The 22,456-nt window shown below is 44.8% G+C and overlaps 1 protein-coding gene and 1 pseudogene across 3 annotated transcripts in view; both read left to right on the top strand.

Annotated features, from left to right (window-relative positions):
- PPP6R2 (protein phosphatase 6 regulatory subunit 2) overlaps window positions 1-22,456 on the top strand; it is a 65,598-nt gene that overhangs the window by 9,300 nt on the left and 33,842 nt on the right. For both annotated transcript variants that reach the window (XM_081058106.1, XM_081058105.1), the window contains exon 2: window positions 9,820-9,949. The gene's annotated coding sequence lies outside the window, so the exon portion shown is untranslated. The remainder of the gene's footprint in view (window positions 1-9,819; window positions 9,950-22,456) is intronic.
- Window positions 8,076-8,724, top strand: LOC308501580 (nascent polypeptide-associated complex subunit alpha-like; annotated as a pseudogene). The gene has a single exon. The product of its transcript is annotated as a nascent polypeptide-associated complex subunit alpha-like (transcript).

Below are 22,456 nucleotides of genomic sequence, written 5' to 3'. Positions count from 1 at the left end.
TATTGGTTATGTAATCATTGTAGTATCATTAGTTGCAAAGACTCTCTTTTCTCCATTAAATTGCATTGGAGCCTTTGTTATACATTAATTGAAGATGTATGTGCAGGCTTCTTTCTGGACCTTCTGTTATGTTCCATTGTTCTATTTTTCTATTCTGTGTCAACACCACACTATCTTAATTCCTGTAACTTAATGCTAAATCTTGAAATCAGGTAGTGTAAGACCTTCACCTTTACTCCTCTACAAAATTTTCTGCCAGTTTTAGAATAACCTCTTAAATTTGTACAGAAATTTTTGCTGGGAATTTGGTTGGGATTACACTGAATCTATAGATCAGTTTTAGAATTGAATTAACATTAAGTCTTCTGATCTATGCTCATGGTATGATGGTCTGACAATTAAATTCATCCTAGAAAAAGTGCTACATACCTTATCGCTGAGTATCAGTACATCACCTTGTAAGTACTCCCCTTGGGAAGCTATGCACTGATGCTAGCACCTAGTCCACTCTTCAAAGCAGTTTTGGAACTCTTTCTGGAATGGCCATCAGAGCTCTCGTTGTATTACCCTTCGTGTCCTGAATGTCATCCAAATATCATCCTTTCAATATTTCCTTTCTCTTCAGGTAAAGAAAGAAGTCACTGGGGGCCAGATTAGGTGAGTAGGGAGGGTGTTCCAATACAGTTATTTGTTTACTGGCTAAAAACTCCCTCACAGACAGTGCCGTGTGAGCTGGTGCATTGTCATGATGCAAGAGCCATGAATTGTTGGTGAAAAGTTCAGGTCGTCTAACTTTTTCACGCAGCCTTTTCAACACTTCTAAATAGTAAACTTTGTTAACTTTATCCAGTTGGTACAAATTCGTAATGACTAATCCCTCTGCTATCAAAACAGATTAGTAACATCGTTAGAACAAGTTTGTGAACTTCATTGTCAGATCTCTGTACATTGTGGGTGTCCTGGGGTTTCTTCAGCGTTTGTTTGTCTGAAAAGTTCTTTATATCCTCTTCAGTGCTGAAGGATATTTTTGTTGAATATAGAATTCTAGGTTGACAGCTTTTTCTTTTGGCACTTTAAATAAGTTACTCCATTGCCTTTTAGCTTCTGTTGTTTCTGATGAGAAGTCAGCTATCATTCTTGTTCACCTGATATCTTTTTTCCTGCCGTTTTTAAGATATTTATTTATTTTTGCTAAATAAATAAACTATTTCAATTAACCTTTTTTTTTTTTTTTGGTGTGAGGGTAGTTTTCTAAGTTGGTGTTTTTGTATTTATCCTTTTTGGGATTTACTTAGTTCCTTGGTTCTCTGCGTTGATGTATCTAATCAACTTTGGAAACTTTTTGGCTGCTGCCTCTTAAATATTTCCTCTGCCTCATGTTCTTTCTACTTTCCTCTTGGCACTGCAGTGACATCTGTTTAGATTGTTTGCTATTGTCCCACATTCTGAACAGGGTGGTATTTTAAAAAATATTTTTCTCTCTGTGTTTCCATGTGTATATTTTCTAAATTCATTGCCTTCTTTGAGTTTATTATGTTATTATTTTCATCCCGTGACATTTTAATTTCAGATACTGTATTTTTAAAAAAGTTCTAGCATGTCTCTGCCAATTTTTCTCCTGTTCATTCCTTCTGTTCTCTTGTCCCAGAATCCTTTAACATATTTATACTTGTTGTTTTGAAGTTCTCATCTGCCAGTTGTTTTTTCTCTTGATCAAGGGTCACATTTTTCTGCTTTGCATGTCCAATAACTTTTTATTGTATAATGGACATTATGGGTGCTACATTCTAGAGATTCTGTTTTAGGTTGTCTTTTTTTTTAAAAAAAGGTGTTAAGTTTTGTTAGAGCAGCCTGTCAAAGTGTCTCAATCCTGTGGAAACTTTTCTAGTGTGGATCTGTTTTGGATTTGCCCTAAATTTTAGAATCTAGCCCTTAGTTCTGGAACATGGTTTTTACTCTTCAAGTATGGCCATTCTGCAGTTTTAATAAAAAACCCTTCTGATTTGGCAGAATTCAAACTCCAAATTCTGTCTCCCCAGTGCTGAACAACTGCTGAAATCTTTGCTTAGTTCTTTCACCCCATAGCAGCTGCTTTATGCTTGGATCCTTTCTTTCTCCTTTCTGTCTCTCTCTCTCTCAGCCTCATTGAGGTACAATTGAGCAATGAAATTGTAAGATATTTAAAGTACATCATAATTTTATTTCTGTATACATTGTGAAAAGATTCTGCCCATCTAGTTAATTATCACATCCATCACCTCATGCAGTTCTTTTTGTGTGTTGGTGAGAACATTTAAGGCACACTCAGCACATTTCAGTTACTATATAGTAGCGTCATCAGCTGCAGTCCCCATGTTTTGCATTCGATCCTTAGAGCTTATTCTTCTGGTAGTTGAGTGTTTGCGCCCTTTTACCAACCTCTTTCTATTTCCCCACCGCCCCCAGCCCCTGGCAGCCACTTTCCTACTCTTTATGAGTTTGACTTTTTTTTTTCTTGTTGGTTTCTTGGCATCTCATCCCACCATGTACAGTTTAAGAGTCAGCCAAGGATTTGGGAGAAATTGTTGCAGATTTGGGGGATTTTCCCTTCTTTGTTGGATTTTCTCCTTCAGTTTTCAGCCATTATGTAGTCCTGAACTCTGACCCTGTTTTCCTCCTGTCATGAGACAGCACAGCACTGTTTCCCCTTCAGCACTGTCACCCCACTCTCTGTGACAACCAGGAAGTGCCCTCAGATCAGAAACCATTTCAGTGTAGCGCTCATACAGTTGGCTCTCCTCCTGCCAGTGGTTGTGTCCCTTCCGGTTTCTGCATGTTTTCAGTTGGTCTCCAATACCTTCAAATAGCTGGGTTTTTTTGTACTTTGTCCAGAGTTTATAATTATTATCAGCAGGATTAGTATGACACAAGCTGCTCTTCCATGTTTGGAAGCAGGACTCTCTGACTTGCGTTATATGTGCCTGACAGAGGGACAGAGGAGAGATTGGGACTGAATGCGGGGAAGCCCACATGTAGCTTCTAGCAGAGGAAGTATTAGGTTGGTGCAAAAGTCATTGTGGTTTTTGCAATTATTTTTAACCTTTTAAACCACAGTGACTTTTGCACCAACTTAATAGCAGCTGACAAGGAGTAGCTGTGGGGCTGGCGGACTGTGGCACATTTAATGGAGGGAAGATGGAAGGTACCACTTGAGACCTTTTGCTTTTTCTGTGAATTCAGGGCGTAAGGTTGGTGTAGGGTTGAGGAAAGAGTAGAAGGGATAAAATGGTTGTTATATTAGTGATCTGTTCCTTTGTAACAAACCACCCAGTGATTAGTGACTTAGAACAACAGTCTTGGGTTTTGGCCACGAGTCTGAGTTGGGCTCAGCTGGGATGATGCCTCTCCGCTCCTCAGGTCATCAGCCTGGCTTCCTCAGATGGCTGGGGTCTTGGCTGGACATTTAGGCCTCTCTCCAGGGTTTGGCTATCCTCGAGGCTGGACAGGGCTTCACACGCTGGTCACAGGATTCCAGGAGGGTACGAATGGGCGCTGTGGAATGTCCTGGAGCTGAGGCTCAGAACTGCACCTGTCGCTCTGCCACCTTCTGCTGGTGACAGCAGGTCATAGGAGGGAGTCGTGGATGAGCAAATACACCTCATTTCTTGGTGTATGGAGCTGCACGGAACCTGTGCTCATCTAAAATTTGTCAAGTTGTCTTCAGAGAGGGAAGCTGGCTTCCTAGAGAGAGTAGGCTCACTAGGTTCTGTGTAATGTGCACTTGAGGTTTGTGGTCAGTAATTTAAAACGAGTGAAACTGAAGCCTTGTGTCGTTGTGGAAGCCTCCTCGGCCCTCAGCCCCTGCTCCCTAACGACTGTGCTCGCCGACCATTGCTGGGCACCTGCTATTTGCCAGGCTTGTGTCCAGCACCTCCTACAAGTCACCTTGTTTTGAGGTCATGGTGCTTTGAGATGTAGACTGTGTCATCAGGTGTGCCTTCCGGCTGGGGAGACTGAGGCACAGAGTTTGAGGCACCTGGGTCAGGAGGCGGCAGGGCTGAGCTTTGGGCCCTGCTGCTGCGTCTGCAGTGGAGGCCTCAGCCACCGGCCACACCACCCTTGTGGAAGTCACGTCTTCCCCTGTGTGCCCATTGTGACAGCTGCCTTCCCCCAGGCGCTCACTCGGGGGCAGGCCGGCTCCAAGCACTGAGCTGTGCCCCAGTCAGCCCTTCCACCTGCCCTGCGAGCTCAGTACTTCCATCCCTGTCTCCAGGCACTCCCCAGAGCACAGCGAACTGAGTGGTTCCGGCCTCAGGGCTCCAAGGAAGGATGCCCTGGGCTTGGGCGCCTGCGTGGCCACGTCCCTCACAGTAGGCACTGGGCAGTTCTTTGGGCTCTGCCTTCTCTGCTGGATGTCATGCTCCTTGGGCTGGGGCTCTTTGTCTCCTCTTTTCATTTATTGCTGAATAGACGATACCTGGCGACCTCTATCTGGGCTGCTGTCGACACCGAAAGCTTGTGGAGCTCCTCTTCAAGAATTTGACTCCCACCTCTCAGCCAACTGACTGCTCCATTTTTTTCTCATTAAGATGTAATTCACATACCAGAAAATCCACCGTTTTAAAGTGTATGATTCAGTGACCTTTAGTATATTCACCAGTTTGTACACCCATCACCTTTAACTCCAGAACACTTGACACCCCACAAATAAGACACTGCCCCATTTTGAAGACTGGCACCTCTGCCTTGGGACCTCATTCCCCTCAAGACTACAGGACCTTCTCTGTCTCTTCTTGGCTCTGTTGGGTGGCCCTTCCTGCTGCAGTCCTGGTAGTGCCTTCATGTTTTCGTCTTCCATCTTTGTCATTCCTGCTGCATCTCCTTTGACACCTTTTTTCCTTTATTGACTGGGCCAGAATCTGGTGTCACGTGGAGACTGAGGACAGTGATTTTGTTGTCAGCAGCCTGGGTTCAATGTCTAGAAGTGACATTGACAACTGTGTGGCCTTGGGCTAGTCCTGTGCTGCTCGCTTGTGAACGAACTGCCGCCCCGAGCTGCACTGGGCCCGTGCACAGCCTCCCACGGGAGCGTGCTCCCCATGCAGGCAACTAAGAGCTGGGAAGCACTCACTGTGCAATAGGAGGAACGCCCAGAGCATCCATGCCACCTTGTTCGTGACAGTGACAAATCAGAGACAACCTGAAAGGACCTCAGTGGGGAAGTAGGCAAAAAGGACCATTTTATACAGAGGGGTAATGTTGACCACATTTAAAATAAAGGAATAAAAAGTATCTGTGTCAGTATAGATCATTTTCTAAACTACCAAGTTGAACTTAAAACAACTGGAGAGTGCATGTATGTTGTAATAGTATTTAACTATATTCTTAAAGCAGTGCATTACTTATAGATACGTGAGTAGTTAAAGAATGACATTGTGGGTACTGATTGCAAGGTAATGATTATTTTTGAGGAAGAAGGGAGTCGAATGTGTTGTGGGGTCCTCAATGTAGTATTAGAAATGATTTCTTCTTTTTTTTTTTAAGGTTTTATTTAGGGAAGGGGAAAAGGACTTTATTGGGGAACAGTGTGTACTTCCAGGACTTTTTCCAAGTCAAGTTGTTGTCCTTTCAATCTTAGTTGTGGAGGGCGCAGTTCAGCTCCAGGTCCAGTTGCCGCTGTTAGTTGCAGGGGGCGCAGCCCACCACACAGGAGTCAAGCTGGCAACCTTGTGTTTGAGAGCCTGCGCTCCAACCAACTGAGCCATCTGGCACTGGCCCATGTGGGAATTGAACCAGTAGCCTTCCGCGTTAGGAGCACAGAGCTCCAACCTCCTGAGCCACCGGGCCTGCCCGGTTTCTTCTTTTAAAAGAAGGAGACATGCGAACAAATGTTAACATTTATTCAATCTCAATACATGGATATTTGTTACACTCTTCTCTGGATCTCTTTATAGTTTTTAAAGATTTTCATAATTTAAAATAAATAAAAATATTTGAAACCAGATCATTATGATGCAACTCTCTGGAAGAGGTGTCGCCAGACTTGGGAGAGTGCTGAGGAAGGACTCAGGAAGGCTGGACGCAGCGGCTATGGTTGAAGTTGGGGCTCGGAGAGCAGGCAGGAGTTTGCCAAGGAGGGAAGGTGGGAAAAGGGGTGGTGCGGGGGGGGGGGGGCTCAGCTGTGTGGGTGAGAGAGGAGAGCTGGGGCAGGGCGGGGGAGGACGCAGAACCTGCTCAACGTGCCCTGGCGTGGGGCCTTCCAGGAAAAGGACAGTGTGCTCTGTGTTACCTTTTTCTCTTTGCCTTTTTTTGGATAGAGTATTTTTATGGTTCTGTTTGGGTCTTTGTGTAAGTTTCATGGCTCCATTTAAAATGTCTAATCTTTCCTCGAGGTTTTTGAAGATATGAAAAGTGTTTATAACAACTGTTTAAATGTCCCTGTCTAATAATTCTATCATCTGTGTCATTTCTGGGTTGGTTTTGATTGATTTTTCTCTTCATTATAGTTTGTGTTTTCCTGCTTCCTTGCATGCCTGGTAATTTCTTATTGGATGCCAAGATACTATGAATTTATCTTGTTGGATGCTGGATATTTTGTTTTTCTATAAACGTTCTTGACCTTTGCTTTGGGATGTGGCTAAATTCCTTGGAAATAGTTTGATTCTGGTGGGTCTTGCTTTTAAACTTGTGGGTGGGACCTGAGTTATGCTTAGTCTAGGGCTAATTTTCCTCGAACCCAAGGCGGGAGTCTTCTGAGTACTTGTCCATGCGAGAATTAGGGCATTTCCCACTGTGGGCAGGCGGGAAGGCGGGGCAGGGGGGAGAAGTGCCTTTACCCAGCTCCCTGTGGCCTCCAGGTGGCCCAGTTACCCTTGGGTAGCCCTTACCCTTCATGTCTACCTCACTCATGCGCCGAGGCTGCAGACCCCTGTGCAGCTGTCCCCTCCAGTGTCCCCTTGGCTCTGGTCGCCAGTGCCGTGGCCCCCTTGCGCCACCAGTTGTTTCTTCAGCTCAGGAGGCTGCTGGACTCTGCCTGCTCCTCTGCTCTGGCCCTGAGCATCTTCTTAGGCAGAAAGCTCGGCAGTTAATGGGCCCGTCCTGCCTTCCTTCTGTCACGGATCACTGTTCTTCATTGCCTGGTACCCAGGGTCTTGAAAACCATTGCACATAGCTTCTCCTTTTATTCATTTATTTAGTTGCAGGTGGGAAGGTAAATCTGCTCCCTGTTATTTTGTCTTGGCCAGGAGCAAAAGTATCAACAACAGAGGTTTTAGAATAAAGGCATAGGCTGGCCTCTCACGCAGCCCTGGGACCTGTGAGAATGCCACCCCCTTTCTGGCTGGGATGTCTGGGAGGGAGAGCAGACATGGCCTGTTCCTGGGTATCCTGGGACATGAAGGGGTTTCATGTGTTTTGGGAAGGAGGTGGGGATGGGGCTTGGGAAAAGGGTCCCCAGGAAAACCCAGGGCCGCAGAAGGAGTTCCTGAGGGCATGGGAAGCAGACAGACCTGCCGTTAGTGACCACAGTGTCTGCATTGCAGGACACAGCTGACAGAAGGCTTGGGTCCTGCAGTGGAAAGGTGTGGGAGAGGGTGACGTTGCCAGGGAATTGGGGGCGGGGTCAGGACATGTGCCAGTTCCGGATGTATCACTCATTCCCTGGCTGCATGTCCCTCCTAATGTCTCCGCTGTTTGGGCTACAGGTGCCATGCCTCTAGCTCACACCCGGTGTGACTTGTCAAGAAGATGCATGTTAGAAAAGCATTGGTTCAAAGTTAGGATAAACATGCCTAAGGTCAACCTTATAGAAACACTTCCTTCTTCTGAAAACTGTATAAAGTGCTGGAAAGCCAGTTTTGAATTATTTAGCTTAATAATTTGAATTATGAAATGCTAGATGTAAAAAGATTTACATATTTTAGAAAAGGATAATGTTGACTTATTTATTCCTGGCTTGCCAACACAACTTTGATTGCCTTGGTCTGTTTCATTTTTTTAAATGAAATTTAAAAATACACAAATGTAGAACAGGCGTGGGTCACCCTCTCGCTCGGTCTCTCTCTGCCGCCATCATGGTTTCGTGTTTCCCGCACAAAATGCCCGGTGAAGCCACAGAAACCGTTCCTGCTACAGAGCAGGAGTTGCCACAGCCATAGGCTGAGACAGGGTCTGAAACAGAATCTGAGAGTGATGAATCAGTACCAGAGTGTGAGGAACAAGATTCCACACAGGCTACCACACAACAAGTCCAGTTGGCAGCAGCAGCAGCTGAGATCGATGAAGAACGCATCAGTAAAGCAAAATAGAGCCGGAGTGAAAAGAAGGCACGGAAGGCTTTGTCCAAACTGGGTCTTCGACAGATTACAGGGGTTACTAGAGTCACTATCCAGAAATCTAAGAATATCCTCTTTGTCATCACAAAACCAGATGTCTACAAGAGCCCAGCTTCAGATACCTACATAGTTTTCGGGGAAGCAAAGATCGAGGATTTATCTCAGCAAGCACAGCTAGCAGCTGCTGAGAAATTCAAAGTTCAAGGTAAAGCTGTCTTAAACATTCAAGAAAACATGCAGACTCCAACTGTACAAGAGGAGAGCGAAGAGGAAGAGGTTGATGAAACAGGTGTGAAAGTTAAGGACATCGAATTGGTCATGTCACAAGCAGATGTGTCGAACAAAGGCAGTCCGAGCCCTAAAGAACAACAGTAATAATACTGTAAATGCTATTATGGAATTAATGATGTAACTATCTATACAAGACAAGGACCTTTTTTTGGTGTTTCAAAAGAGGAACTGCAGCTTGGTTTGAAATTTGTACTGTTTCTATCATTAATAAAGTTATGGCTTCTTGTGGGATGAAAAAATATACACAAATGTAGAGAAAACATTATAATAGACACCCAGCTTCTAAAGTGATCAAATTTTGCCAATTTTTTTTTAGTCTGTCCCTTTCCCTCTTACACTTTTAAAATTTGTTTGGTTCTTGTTTTTTGGTGGAATATTTCAAAAGCAGATCCCAGAAATAATGTCATTTCACCATGAATACTTCACTTTTCTGATAATAGGAAGCTTTTATTTTTAAAAACATAGCCACCATATCAGTATGACAACTAAGAATTCCTGGTTAACTCCTTAGTATCATCTAATACCAGTCTATATTTCAGATTTCCCCAATAGCTTCAAAAATATCTTTTTCTAGTTGATTGTTCTAATTGGAGCCAAACAGGATCTAAATATCACTTTGGATGATTACGTGTCTCAAGTCTATTTATAATATATAGTGCCCCCGTCTATTGCTAAATGTAATTTTCAAAAGGTAAACTCGCGACTTTCTTGCACACAGTGTGACCAGTTTTAGGCTCCACTTATCCACTGTTTTGCTGTAGACCTTGGAGTCAGTCATTTCACCAAGGAATACTGGTCTCTTTATTTGGAAATGGTATTTAGAGATCACAGTTGGAGCACTTTTAGGTGATTTTCTTCTAGAAATTGTGATGTGTTATCAGTCACCTTGTACCAGGGGTATGTCTCTTCTGAGGTGATAGATAGTGTGTAGTTATGAAACTGGGCAACTTCACAGGTATCCTTCTCACGTCCCTGAGTCTTTAGTGTGACAGTCCAGCCACTGAGCTGGTTAACCAGACACAGGATGGGTGCATATCATCAGTACCAATCTCTAGAATGAGCAAAGAAAAGGGAATTTCTAGCTTTTCAATGGTGAAATATTCTGATAACTTGAATACTAAGGTAGTGATTTTTGTTTTCCTTTTCCCTGTCATTGTAGTAAGTTAACTTTACAAAGGCAGAGCTCAAAATAAGTTTTTTCCCTTTTATATTTCAGGTGAGGAGATTATAAATCGTCTTCTGAATGAAAAGATTTTTCTTAAAGTTGCATATGCTCCAAGGAAACACTGCAAATGTTTTTATGTTTTGCCTGAGTACAAAATTTAAACAAGACGTTTCCACAGAAGGTAAGATAGTTTTCCTTTTTGGTTCTGCTTTAATGTGTAATTTATGTAAATATACTGTGTAAGTGGAAGGTCAAAGATGGATGACAGAAAAGTTTAGATTTGAAGGGTGCATATAGTCTGTTGTCTTTTGGTTGTTTTTGATATTCTTGAGTCTGGTTTTGAGATTCTGTGTTGTGGAAGTTACTTGGTCTCGCCAAGCCAAAGTGTAATCCAAATAAAATGGGGACAGTTGTGCATATGTCGTGAGGTACACACAAGATGGGGCATTTACACTGTCATGGTTGCCATCCAGAATACACACTCCATGTAGAAGTTGGAAAAGGGAGGGAAGGATTTGTGCTTCCAGAAGTATTAGATGCTCCTAATGATTCTGGAAAACAGGTCCTTGATGTTCGTCGCAGGAAAGAATTTAAGGACACACCACGTAAGCCAAGCAAGCAGAGGATTTATTAGAGGACAGTCACTCTCAAGATGGTGAGAAGTGGACAGCTCGGAGAAGAGCAGCTGCTGGGAAGAGAAGTGGGGTCTGGGATGTATTACCCTTGATAAAAGTGAACTGACATCTTGGGATGCTTAATCGTGGAGCTGGGAGGACTGTGGGGGGAGCTGGGCCCCCTGTTCAACTTTGTGGTAATTTCAGGGGGAGGGATGCTAATAAATAGAATAGCCATCTTGGAACTGGGCCATTATTTTTCCTTCTTCACGTGGGAGCCTGTTGGAGCCCCGGGTTAGAGGTGTGCGTTCCCTCACTGTGGGTGGTGGTTTTTGTTTCTTTTCCCTTTTTTCCTCCCTCGAATAAACCGCTTTTTCTTGTGGATTTATCTGGAGAGTTATTTTTGCCAGTCGACACCCTTAAAAATGAAAGAGTGGGGTATTCAGGACTTGGGGGTGTGTCCTAGGCGGTCCTGGGCGGGTTGTTGCTAACCACTCCTTCCCATCAGGAAGAGGCGTTTTTGTCCTTATTTGCCTCTTGGAACTGTCATGGCGACCCAGGGTGGAGATTTTCTTGGCTGCCATGCTGATAGCATTAGGATCTATTATAATCAGCGAAAAGTTCACTGTAAGGGGCAACATGGTGTCCTGGATCCACTCTAGGCCACCGACATCCAGTTCTGGCTGGATTGTAGTGGGCCTTTTCCTGAGCTGCTGACCTTGCCTCCTCCCTTTTCTCCCCTCTTCCTCCTGGTCCTCTTCTTCCTGTCTTCTGTAACCCTGAAAAACTCTCCCATTGCAATCCAGTTAGATTAGATGCTGGATAAATTACAATAAATCAAATTTCTTGTGATCATTTTGGTGCAAAAAATTTAAGATAACTCTCTAAAGGCCAAAAGAGAAAAAAGAAAAAGGAACAGTGGGCCTGATGCTAGCATTCTGTCGCATCCAGCGCAACATAGGCAGTGGGAGAATGAGAAGGGGCGACGAAAGGTTAAGAAAGAAACAGAAATCAAGAAAGTTTTGAAACAAGGGCCAAGGGTCTCATCCTCAAAGGACTGAGAGCCCAGAATCGGGCCCCTTCTGGCTTTCATTGATGCACATAGAAGGAAGTAATATTGTTTTTACTACGGTCTGTGAGTCCCATACACCATATGAGAAAACTGGTTCAAACCAATCACCATTGCCTGTCGAAAGTCTCATGATGTATAAATAATTATTGTTTGTACCTCCCCAGGGGACAAAACCTTTATGTTGAAAACTTACTGAGATGGAGAACTGATCTTATCACATCCTAAGCAGGTTGTGGGAAGGAATACAGCCACAGAGGCAGAAGCTCCCCTTAGACGGGGGAAGATGGGGGGCTGCGCCCACCTCTGTCAACCCCATGAGTTCTTCTGGTGGTCCCCACGTGACTGTGCCTGTCTTAGATTGTTCCTTTCTTGAGGAATCTTACCCATCATTGGCTATCCAGCCATCCTTTGGGGCCAAACAAGGAGATGGCATAAAGGTGAAGCAATGTCCCTGAAAGGAATAGTCTCACAGACTCTTTTTTTCTTTTTAGGGGTAGGTACAAGGGGACAGACAGGCATGCTGCTGTGTGACAACAGCACTTTTTTGCTTTGTACTGAAGCAGACATACATCCTCTTCAGAGGAAAGCATATGCACAGTGTAGGCCCTTGGGATTTCTATAGATTAAATTTAAGCAAACCAATCATGAGGAACAATTAGCATAATTAGATGCTCCAAGGCCTGCAGATATTGAATAATCAGATGCAGTACGTACAATAAAACATGAAATGTTTGAAGAAATACAAAACTGAATACAAATTATGAAAAGCAAAGTGTCAAAATGATCCTAGTAGAACTTTCAGAAATGAAAAACAAAATGTTTTTATGAATTTAAATGAATTTAAAATGAATTTAAAAACTCTCTATATGTGGATTAAACATAAACCTGGCTGAAGATAGAATTAGTGAACTGGAATATATATCTGAAGAACTTACCCAGTGTGCTATACTGAGAGATGGAAGATGGAAAATGAGATTAAGAGAAAACGGAGGATAGAATAAAAATGTGTAGTTGGAATCCCAGAATGGAAAAATAGGGAAAGTTGAGGAAGGGCGCTATTCAAAGTATTAATAGCTTTCAGTTTTCAGAAATGAATAAAAGATAATAAATCCATAGATTTAAGAAGCACACTATGTCCCAACCAGTATAAATAAAAAGAAACACATACCCCTACACTGAAACTGTATAGCAGCAGAGACAAAAAGATCTTAAGCCACTGGTGAAAAATAGATTACCTACAAAGGAACATCTATTAGGTTGACAACAGGTGTCTCATTAGCGTGAATAGAAGTCCATAGAGAGTGGAATAATTTTTCAAAGTGATGAGAGAATATAAATTTCAGTGTATAGAATTGTGTATCAGGTATATTTTGCAAGAAAAACAGCAATGTCTTATGTTTTTGATAAATGTCAGGCTAGGTTTTTTGGACCACCCTCTATCCTCCCCCACCCCACCCCACCCATAGAAAGCAACTAAAATTGTTAGATTAAGAAAAAAAAGAACTGACAATACAGCAAGGAAGTTCTAGACCAAAATATAACAAAAAAAATAAGAACCTGGAAAGGTAATTTAAGCACCATAGGATGGAACCTGCCTTTGCCCTGAGGGCACTCGATCATCTGGACAAAATGGGACTTTGATTTCCGAGGCCTTGTGGGTAAGAGGGTTGTTAAGATCTACAGCGCTCTCAAGGCGGAGGGTCTCAAGGAGACCATCCCTGTGCTAAATGGGGCACGGAATGGTTCTCTCCATGCCCTCAGTATGGGTGAGCTAGAAGCATGCCTGCCTCACTCCATCCCTGCCCCCATCTGGTTGTGCTCTCACTAAATGTAGCAGGAAAAGGTGGGGAAACCTTGTGGCTATGGGTTAACCTTTGTGAGGGTTAGTAGCCCAGGTTCACACTACCTGGTAGTTTAGGGAGGTCAAGCATGAATTTAGTGTAAGCTTTTCTAGTTTGGTAATGCCTTCAGGCATCCCATAAACAAAACCTCTCTGGAGGAAGTCACCTTCATCCTAAGGTACAAAAAAACTCTTATAGATCTTTTAAGGATATCGAATAGTACACAGACAAAACTGATCAAGCATAGAAGGAAATAAGGCACCATGGGTGAAAACCAATAGAAACAGAGCCTTCAAGACTTCAGATTTTGGAATTATCAGAAACAGACTATAAAACAGGCATGCTCTTTTTTATTGGAGAAATATTTAGAGGCATATTATCTATAGTAAACCATATAGGAAACCAGGTGATCCATCATATTTGAAAAAGAACCAAATAGAATGTCTAGAAATAAAGAATACAACCTACGGGGGTGGTCGGATGGCTCAGTTGGTTAGAGCGCAAGCTCTGAACAACAGGGTTGCTGGCTCGATTCCCACATGGGCCAGTGAGCTGCACCCTCCACAACTAGTTTGAAGACAACAAGCTGCCACTGAGTTTCTGGAGGGGCGACCAGATGCTCAGTTAGAGTGCAAGCTCTCAACAACAAGGTTGCCAGTTCAATTCCCACATGGGATGGTGGGCTGCACTCCCTGCAACTAAAGATTGAAAACGGTGACTGGACTTGGAGCTGAGCTTCGCCCTCCACAACTAGACTGAAGGACAATGACTTGGAGCTGATGGGTCATGGAAGAAACACACTGTTCCCCAATATTCCCCAATAAAATTTATTTAAAAAAAGAATACAACATATGGATTTAATATTGAATCATTTACAGTAAAGAGGAAGTCAGTGAACCGTAAAGCAGGACAGGAGAGAACGCCAGGAGAAGCATAGAAGCATGTTCAATTGGTGTTTTCTAAGGTGAAGAGAGGACGGGCAGATTTATTATTTGAAAAGATGAAGGCTAAAGATTTTCTAGAAGTGGTGAAAAAAGTCTACAGATTCAGAGTGAAAAATGAATCATAAGCAGGATATACAGAAAGATAATTTACGGCTCGTCAGAAAGAGTAAACCTGCGGAGCACCAAAGGCAAAGGTAAATCTGAAAATAAACCAGAGAAGTAGGATTAGTGTCATCTGCCAGCACAGTGGTGAGACTGATGACCAATTCCTCAAGTGCAGCCTGTGGAACCGTGTCTTCACTGCCCGGAGAGGAAACATTGCTGACTTTGAGCTCTAGGTCAGGCCAAAATGTGTTTCGAGAAAGAGGAGGAAATAAAGACTTTTTAGGAAAAGAAAAACTGAAGAGTTTCTCATTGGCAGTCCTTCACCAAAGGTGCTTCTAAAGACTGCAGAAAAAAGTGATTCCAAATGGAAGAGTTGGGATCCAAGAATGAGAAGCCAATATAAACGGACATTAACTGTTTATAACCCTGATAACAGTAAGGATAGAGTCATGTAAAACACAATAGCACTAGCATGGAGTTCGGAAGGAGGGAAGCGGAAGTCAAGCACTCCATGGTCTTTGGAGCAGCTGGGCTTGGAAGAGGGTGTGGACGCCCTGCAGGTTTTAGTGAGCGTACAAGCTCCACGTGCTGAGGAGCCGCAGTAAGAACAGAAACAGGAGACGGCTTCTAAAGGACTGGGGAAGGCAATGAGACTTCCTTTATTTTGACAGAAGACTCTTCTACAACCCTTAACTGGTAACATGTTGAGAGCTCTCCCGGCAGGAGTGGGAGGGGCAGGGCTGTTTGCTCTGACCGTTCCTGTTGCTGATCGTGATGGATGTTTTAGCCAGACTAACCAGTACATCAGAAAAATGGGGAAAAAAGATAAAAGTTTGGATGGAAGAAGCAAAGCTGTTGTTATTCATTGATGATGTGATTGTATATGTAGAAAGCTCAAACCAATCTACAGATAACTTAATCAAATCAATAATCATTTAGCAAGTTGCTGGATATAGAATCAACTTATAAAAATATTGTCATGGTCTGGTGGCTCAGGCGGTTGGAGCTCCGTGCTCCTTACTCCGAAGGCTGCAGGTTTGATTCCCACATGGGCCAGTGGGCTCTCAACCACAAGATTGCCAGTTCGAGTCCTCAACTCCCACAAGGGATGGTGGGCAGCGCCCCCTGCAACTAAGATTGAACACAGTACCTTGAGCTGAGCTGCCTCCCGGATGGCTCAGTGGTTGGTGTGCGTCCTCTCAACCACAAGGTTGCCAGTTCGACTCCTGCAAGGGATGGTGGGCTGCGCCCCCTGCAACTAGCAACGGCAACTGGACCTGGAGCTGAGCTGCGCCCTCCACAACTAAGACTGAAAGGACAACAACTTGAAGCTGAACGGCACCCTCCACAACTAAGACTGAAAGGACAACAACTTGACTTGGAAAAAAGTCCTGGAAGTACACACTGTTCCCCAATAAAGTCCTGTTCCCCTTCCCCCATAAAATCTTAAAAAAAAAAAAAGACAAAAACATATTGTCACATACCATTAACAGACACTTTGCAGTTAAAGTCTTGTACGTAGTAGCATTATGAATAAAAAGTACCTAGGAATAAAGCTAATGACAGTTGTGTAAAACCTCTATGGAGAGCATTGTAAATTTTGAGAAATTAAGGAAGACTTGAGTAAATGGACAGATATACTCTCATTTGGATTGGAAAACTGCATGTTGTACATATGCCAGCCCTCCCGAAACTGGTCTAGAAATTCATCATCTCAGTCAGAAAACCCAAGAGGTATGGGGGTGGGGGCAGGGAGTATGGAATTGACACGCTAACTTTAAAACTATATGAAAATGAAAGGGCCCGTGAAGTGCAAGACATTTTTGAAAAATTCCAATTCGTTCTCTGTGTGAAATCTTGTTGAGACATCATTTTGAAAGCCTGGAAGGCTGGTGCGCTTGGTTTTGGTTGGGTGACCATCAGCCCCGGTTTGCCCAGGGCAGTCCCAGGTTTTGCCTGTAGTCCTGGTGTCATTATTAATAGCATGCCCTTTCATCATGAGTCCCTTTGGAAGCCTCATTCTGCTGTTTCTGGAAAGGATCAACTATATTCTTGTTTAGTTTTTGTGTGTTGTGTTGTCGTTTGAGTTGCTTGCATTTTCCCAGTGCACAGCTCCTAACCAAGTAGTGGGATATGATGACGGCAGAGAAAGTTGCTCCTCTTTGGTAAGTGAATGGTGGTCAGGGAGGAGCGCCAGGCAGCATGGAGCCGAGACCCGCCTGGGGAAGGGCCTAGCTGCCTGCTCTCTGTGGGCTCCCAGTGCCTCCTGCTTCCCCTTTCTCACCATGCTTAAGACCAGCAGCCACGAGGGCCATGTTCCAGCACCAGCAGGTGAGACAGTAGGTGTTAACACTAGTTTTAAAAGGGGAGGGAATGAGCACTCATTGAGCTTATAATACACGTCAGTGACATCACGGCTCTTGTTTCGTTTGGTAAGTTCTAGTGTTGGTCGAGTAACTACTGTCTGCCAGGTGTAATACTTAACTCTTCTGGAACCTTTTGAAGAAAATGTGGTCATTTTACAGGAGGAAAGCTAAAGCTCAAGGAGGTTAAGAAATGTGCTCAAGTTCAGCTAAGACCTAGACTGAGCTGCTGCAACAAGGGCCCCAAAGAGCAGTGGTTGAATGTGGTGGACCTGCGTTTCCCTCCCACCGAATGGTCGGGCCTGGCCCACTGTGCACGCAGAAGGGTTGCTCTGGTCTTGCTGCCTCACAGTGGACAGACAGGCTCACACTTAGTGAGACCTTGATGTTCCTGCGTCGCTTCCACTCCCATCCCTTGGCCCAGCGCATAGTCACATGACTAATTGGCGGCAAGGGGCGGCTGGGAAAGTTAGGCTTAAGGAGAGTGGCCAAGTGCCCAGCTGAAATTCTTGCTGTTGAGGAGGGGAGCATAAAAACTGGGGACCACTGGAGCATCTCCCACAGCCATCGAGCCACCCCGGTTGGACGTGTGGACCCAGGCCCTGCCGTCCCCACCCCCACCCCCCGTTTTCTCTGCCACTGCACCCACTGCCGTCTCGGGAAGAGTCAGCCTGTAAGAACCGTCAACTTCTGTGCTGTTTGGTTTGCTGAACCCACAGAGGATGCCAGCTGCATGTCATGCTGGAGCTGTGACCCAGGGGTACGAGGGGCTGTGTGCTGCGGACAGACACACATGCTGGTCGTGCAGGCAGAGCCTGGCCTTGTTCTGGAAGGCTACTCTGCGTCTGCACAGGGCGAGGCAGGGGCTTTCCAGCTGTCGGGCAGTTCACACCTGCTTCCAGTGTATGAGCATAGGCTCCTGTCAATTATTATCTTATAATCATTTTAACTTACCTCTATGTGAGTGGTTATTTCTTCTTTTCACTTCTGATTTTGGATTTTTATTCATCTGTTCCTCCCACCATGACCACCCCCTTTTTAAAATTAGGCTTCTTGTTTTCCCCCTGGTCATTTCCCCCAGTGGACTGTGCCCAGTTTAGGCATGGTTTCTGGGGTTTTTTTTGTTTGTTTTTTTTTAAAGATTTTATTGGGGAAGGGGTAACAGGACTTTATTGGGGAACAGTGTGTACTTGCAGGACTTTTTTCCAAGTTTCTTTCAATCTTAGTTGTGGAGGGCGCAGCTCAGCTCCATGTCCAGTTGCTGTTGCAAGTTGCAGGGGGCACAGCCCAACATCCCTTGCGGGAGTTGAACCGGTAACCTTGTGGTTGAGAGGACGCACTCCAACCAACTGAACCATCCCTGAGCTCAGTGGCAGCTCAGCTCAAGGTGCCGTGTTCAATCTTAGTTGCAGGGGGTGCTGCCCACCATCCCTTGCGGGACTCGAGCCGTTGAACTGGCAACCTTGTGGTTGAGAGCCCACTGGCCCATGTAGGAATCGAACCGGCAGCCTTCGATTTAGGAGCATGGTGCTCTAACCGCCTGAGCCACCGGGCCAGCCCGGGTCTCTTTTGTTGATCAGTTGATTTTACAGATATTCAGTGTTCTCCGTGGACTTACATTGCCATTTTTTCTAGGCCAAATAGAAAAAATGGTCTGTTGGTGTGTTGGTAAATGTTTAACCGCTGGCTCTTGGGGAGAGTAAGAAAACCTCCTGATTTGTAGCATTTGTCAGTTTCCACAGTGCATATACTTCTGTCATATTCGATTTAAGCTCCCGGCATGATGCCACTGGAGGGGCTGTGGGAGAGGCGCCCAGTCAGCTCTGGTGAGCAGTGCACGCCACGTGGCCACACTGAACCCATTCTGGCAACAAGGTGACCTTGTCTCTGCCTCCTTGTCTCCAAAGACAGTCAAGATCTTTGAGGATAAACTGTGCCAGCCACTGTCTTAGGCTCTTTATGGGGTAACTCCGTCCTCACAGCAGCTCTGCAAGACAGGGATGCTCACAGTTCCCAGTTTACAGGCGAGGTCACGTGACCGGCCACAGGTCACACAGCAGAGCCAGGACTTTGATCAGGAACCTTAAAAAAACAACCCAACTGATTTGTGGCCAGGCTGGTACTAGGGAGCATTTCAGATTCTAACTTCTCTTAGCAACCGTCTCTACCTCAGAATGTCCTTTTGTGAAGGACTCTGTTCATTGGACTGCATGATCGTACAGTAACATCGTATCTGATCATATGGGCGACATTTCTCTTTGGAATCTACCTTCTGTCTGATGGTTACAATCCCCGGAAAAAGTAAAGAAAGAAGCAGAACTTGAAGTTCCTTGGCTGTTGGATAAACGTCTGGAATACGTTGGTGGTACTTTGCTTGGTGTCCAGGTAGACTGTGGAGGGTGGAGGGCATTGTCCGCGTGTGGCAGGAACCCGGGTGTGACGCCTCCAGTCAATAGGGCCGGCCGAGCAGTGATTTGCTGTAAGGGTGTCTTTGTGTCACGTAGGGGAGCAGGACACGAGCTTTCTGTGTGGGCGAGGCCAGCCAGGATGATGCTATCTCCCTGTGGGGGCAGCATGACTTTCCTGAGACACAAGGAATATTTGGAAACGAAGTCTGCAGGGACGGCTGGATGGCTCAGTTGGTTAGAGTGTGAGCTCTGACCAACAAGGTTGCCGGTTCAATTCCCACATGAGATGGTGGGCTGCACCCCCTGCAACTAAAGACTGAAAATGGCCACTGGACTTGGAGCTGAGCTGCGCCCTCCACAACTAGACTGAAGGACAACGACTTGGAACTGATGGGCCCTGGAGAAACACACTGTTCCCAATAAAATTTATAAAAATAAAAAAAAAGAAGTCTGCAGTGTTAGCTGAATAAAGCTCTAGAACCAGTTTATACCAGTCCCTTTGCCAGTGAAATTAGCTACAGCTAAACCAGTGCCATTGCAATGGAACTTTTTAAAGAATGCCACTGATGCGGTCATTTTTAAGTGTTTCTTAAAATGCATAGGTAGCTGATGGAAACACGGAAATGTTGTTATACAGACATTTTTTATTTAATGGCAGAGCAGAGTGTACTGATAGGATCTAGTGAGGCAGATGGCCTAAATTACGGTTGTAAGAGTAATCTAATTTCACGTCAGGTGTCAGTGGTAATGTACATAGAGGTTCTCAACTGCTGGTCTATAATACAGGTGAGAGGAACAAAGTAAGTGTAACGAAGCGACTTTTTCTTAAAACTGTATTTTTTCAAAGTGAGTCATTATTTTCAATCCTGAGATGATGGCTTTCCTTTTTTTGATATTTAAAGAGTCATTGTTTTCTGAAATTAAGATAATTGTAGTGGATAGTTTATCCTTGCCTTTCTTTTCTTTTTCTCCTTTGTGTTTCTATTTTTCCCCTCTCTTTCCCTCCCTCCCTCCTCCTTGCTTTGTAAAGTTAAAAAGTGGGCAACCCTCTGTTAGTTTTCTAAATTAAAAGAAAAAAAATGAATGGCCTGCAAAATCCCAGTGTTGTGGAGCTAGTGGGCTGGCCGGCTTTCACGGACCGTTCCCCCGGCACTTGATTCCGTGAGCAGATGAGTTGGTCTGCTGGAGTCTGCAGATGGGATGGTTCTCAGAAACCCTTGAATGTCTCATTGTCTTTTGCAGGGTGGATATCCTAACTGAACTTTCTGTTTCATAATTTAGGGGCAAATAAGTAGGTGTTAAGTTGGTGTCTTGTTTTAAATCACAGAAGCTACGAGTAAGCAAGTAATATGGTGATTAGTATTTGGGTTTAATTTTGGTTCTATTTGTTGTACAAGACTTATTTTGTGTTTAGGTGTGTGATGGAGTGCATAGAACGTGTGACCTCTTCCTGCTGTGGAGGAGCCTGTGGCCCGTGGACCCAGGCCTCACCGAGTGAAATCATGGGTGTCATCCACTGGCCCAGCCCCCCGCCCCACACCTCCCTAGACATCCCAAAGACACAGGAGGATCGTGCAGGAAGCAAACGGTGGGGGCTGCCATACAGTTAGAGGCAGCAAACTGGATGGACACACAGCAACATGGAGGGAGAACCCTAACAGGGTGGGGCTGAGGGAACAAAGGGGAAGAGGAGGAATCAGGTCCAGGACACATCCATCTATTTAATTTAAAATACACATACAACAAAGAATAGCATGTGTGTACAGGAACACAGACGCACGGCAGGACACACATGAAGCACAGCAGTGGCTGTCCATAGGGAAGGGATGGATTCTCGAGGAAAGGAAACAAACAAGCGGGCTCCAGGGCCCAGGAAGGACTGAGAAGGCCGGGACTCCGGCAGAATTTCATGGCTGCAGGGCCTGCTTGGCTGGGATGCGGTCATTGGGCGTCCAGCATGCTCCCTAGCAACGAGGAGCCAAAAGGCCCAGTTCGAATGTTCACCTCAGCACTGTCCTAGCCTGGGGCTTTTGTGTGTTTTGACTTTTTAAATTTTCTTGTATTTTTAACTATTTGGATAAATTCACACATGCGTAACAGTAGAGGGAACAGAACAGTGAGTCACGCATGCCCCTCCCTCAGCCCAAACACCATCCAGTCATGGCCCATCCTCTCCCACTCGGACCACTCGGAAGTACCCCAGACGTCACTCTGTTCTTCTGCCCAGGCTGACTCGAATCCCTGTCCAGTTCATTACTTTGTCAGAAGTCTGTTCAGACACCTGAGCTGTCCTCCACGGAGTACTTGGGTTTGCCCCACGCGGGCAGCGTGGGCAGCGTCCTGTGACAGGAGCGCTCAGCCGCACGAGGTGGCCACCGCACTGTCCTGCACGGATTCAGTGTGATGCCACACGGTCTCCTGTCGGGAGCGTGAGGTGCCTCCTTCACCTGTGTGTAGACACGCCGGAGGGTCTGGCCAGCCCTACGGGTGTGACGGAAGAACACATACTTCAGTTTCCTCACAGAAGCCTCGGTTTCAGTTTAGTTAACCTCACGTTAGCACGTTGCTGCTCTACTGATTCAGGTTATTACGTTTACCCTTTCTGTTCCTTTTGGTCTGTTTCAATGATCTTTTCTACCTTTTTAAGTTAATTGCTTAGTTTGTTTAGTTTTAACCATTCTGATTCCCTGGTAAATGTATTTAAAACTATGGATTATTTTCTAAAGTACTGCATATAGCTGTGTCTCACCATTTTTGACATACAGTATTTTCATTATTCAATTATAAATATTTTTAATCACTTTTTTAACTTAAGGGTTTTTTTAGGGTTGTTATTTAGTTTCAGACACATAAGATTTCTTTTAACAACTTTGAGGTACAATTCACACACACCATAAAGTCCACCATTGAAAGTGTGCAATTTGGTGGATTTTAGTGTGTTCGTTCACAGAGTCATGCGAGCATCACCACCACAGTCAATTTTAGAACATTTTCATCTCCCCCAAAGAAACCCCGCATTCTTAATCAGTTAGTTCCCACCCCCCTGGCCTCCCATTCCCCTGTTCTGGGCAGCCACTGATGTGTGTTCTGTCCCTAGATGTGCCTGCTCCAGACGTTTCATGGATCATGGAGATGGCACCACGTACCTGCCATCTTTGTGAATGACTTTTCTCACTTTGGTGTCATGTTTTCTGGGTCCATCCGGCCTTCAGACCCACCAGCACTTCATTCCTTTATATTATGAGTAATAAATAGCCCATTGTAAGGACAGACCACGGTTTTTTTTTTTTTTTTTTGGTTGTTGAGAGCCCACTGGCCCATGTGGGAATCGAACCGGCAGC

Source organism: Rhinolophus hipposideros (assembly GCF_964194185.1).
Source record: "Rhinolophus hipposideros genome assembly, chromosome: 9".
Lineage (NCBI taxonomy): Eukaryota > Metazoa > Chordata > Mammalia > Chiroptera > Rhinolophidae > Rhinolophus > Rhinolophus hipposideros.
The sequence above is the reverse complement of the archived record's forward strand: the minus strand, read 5'-3'. Positions and strand labels throughout refer to the sequence as shown.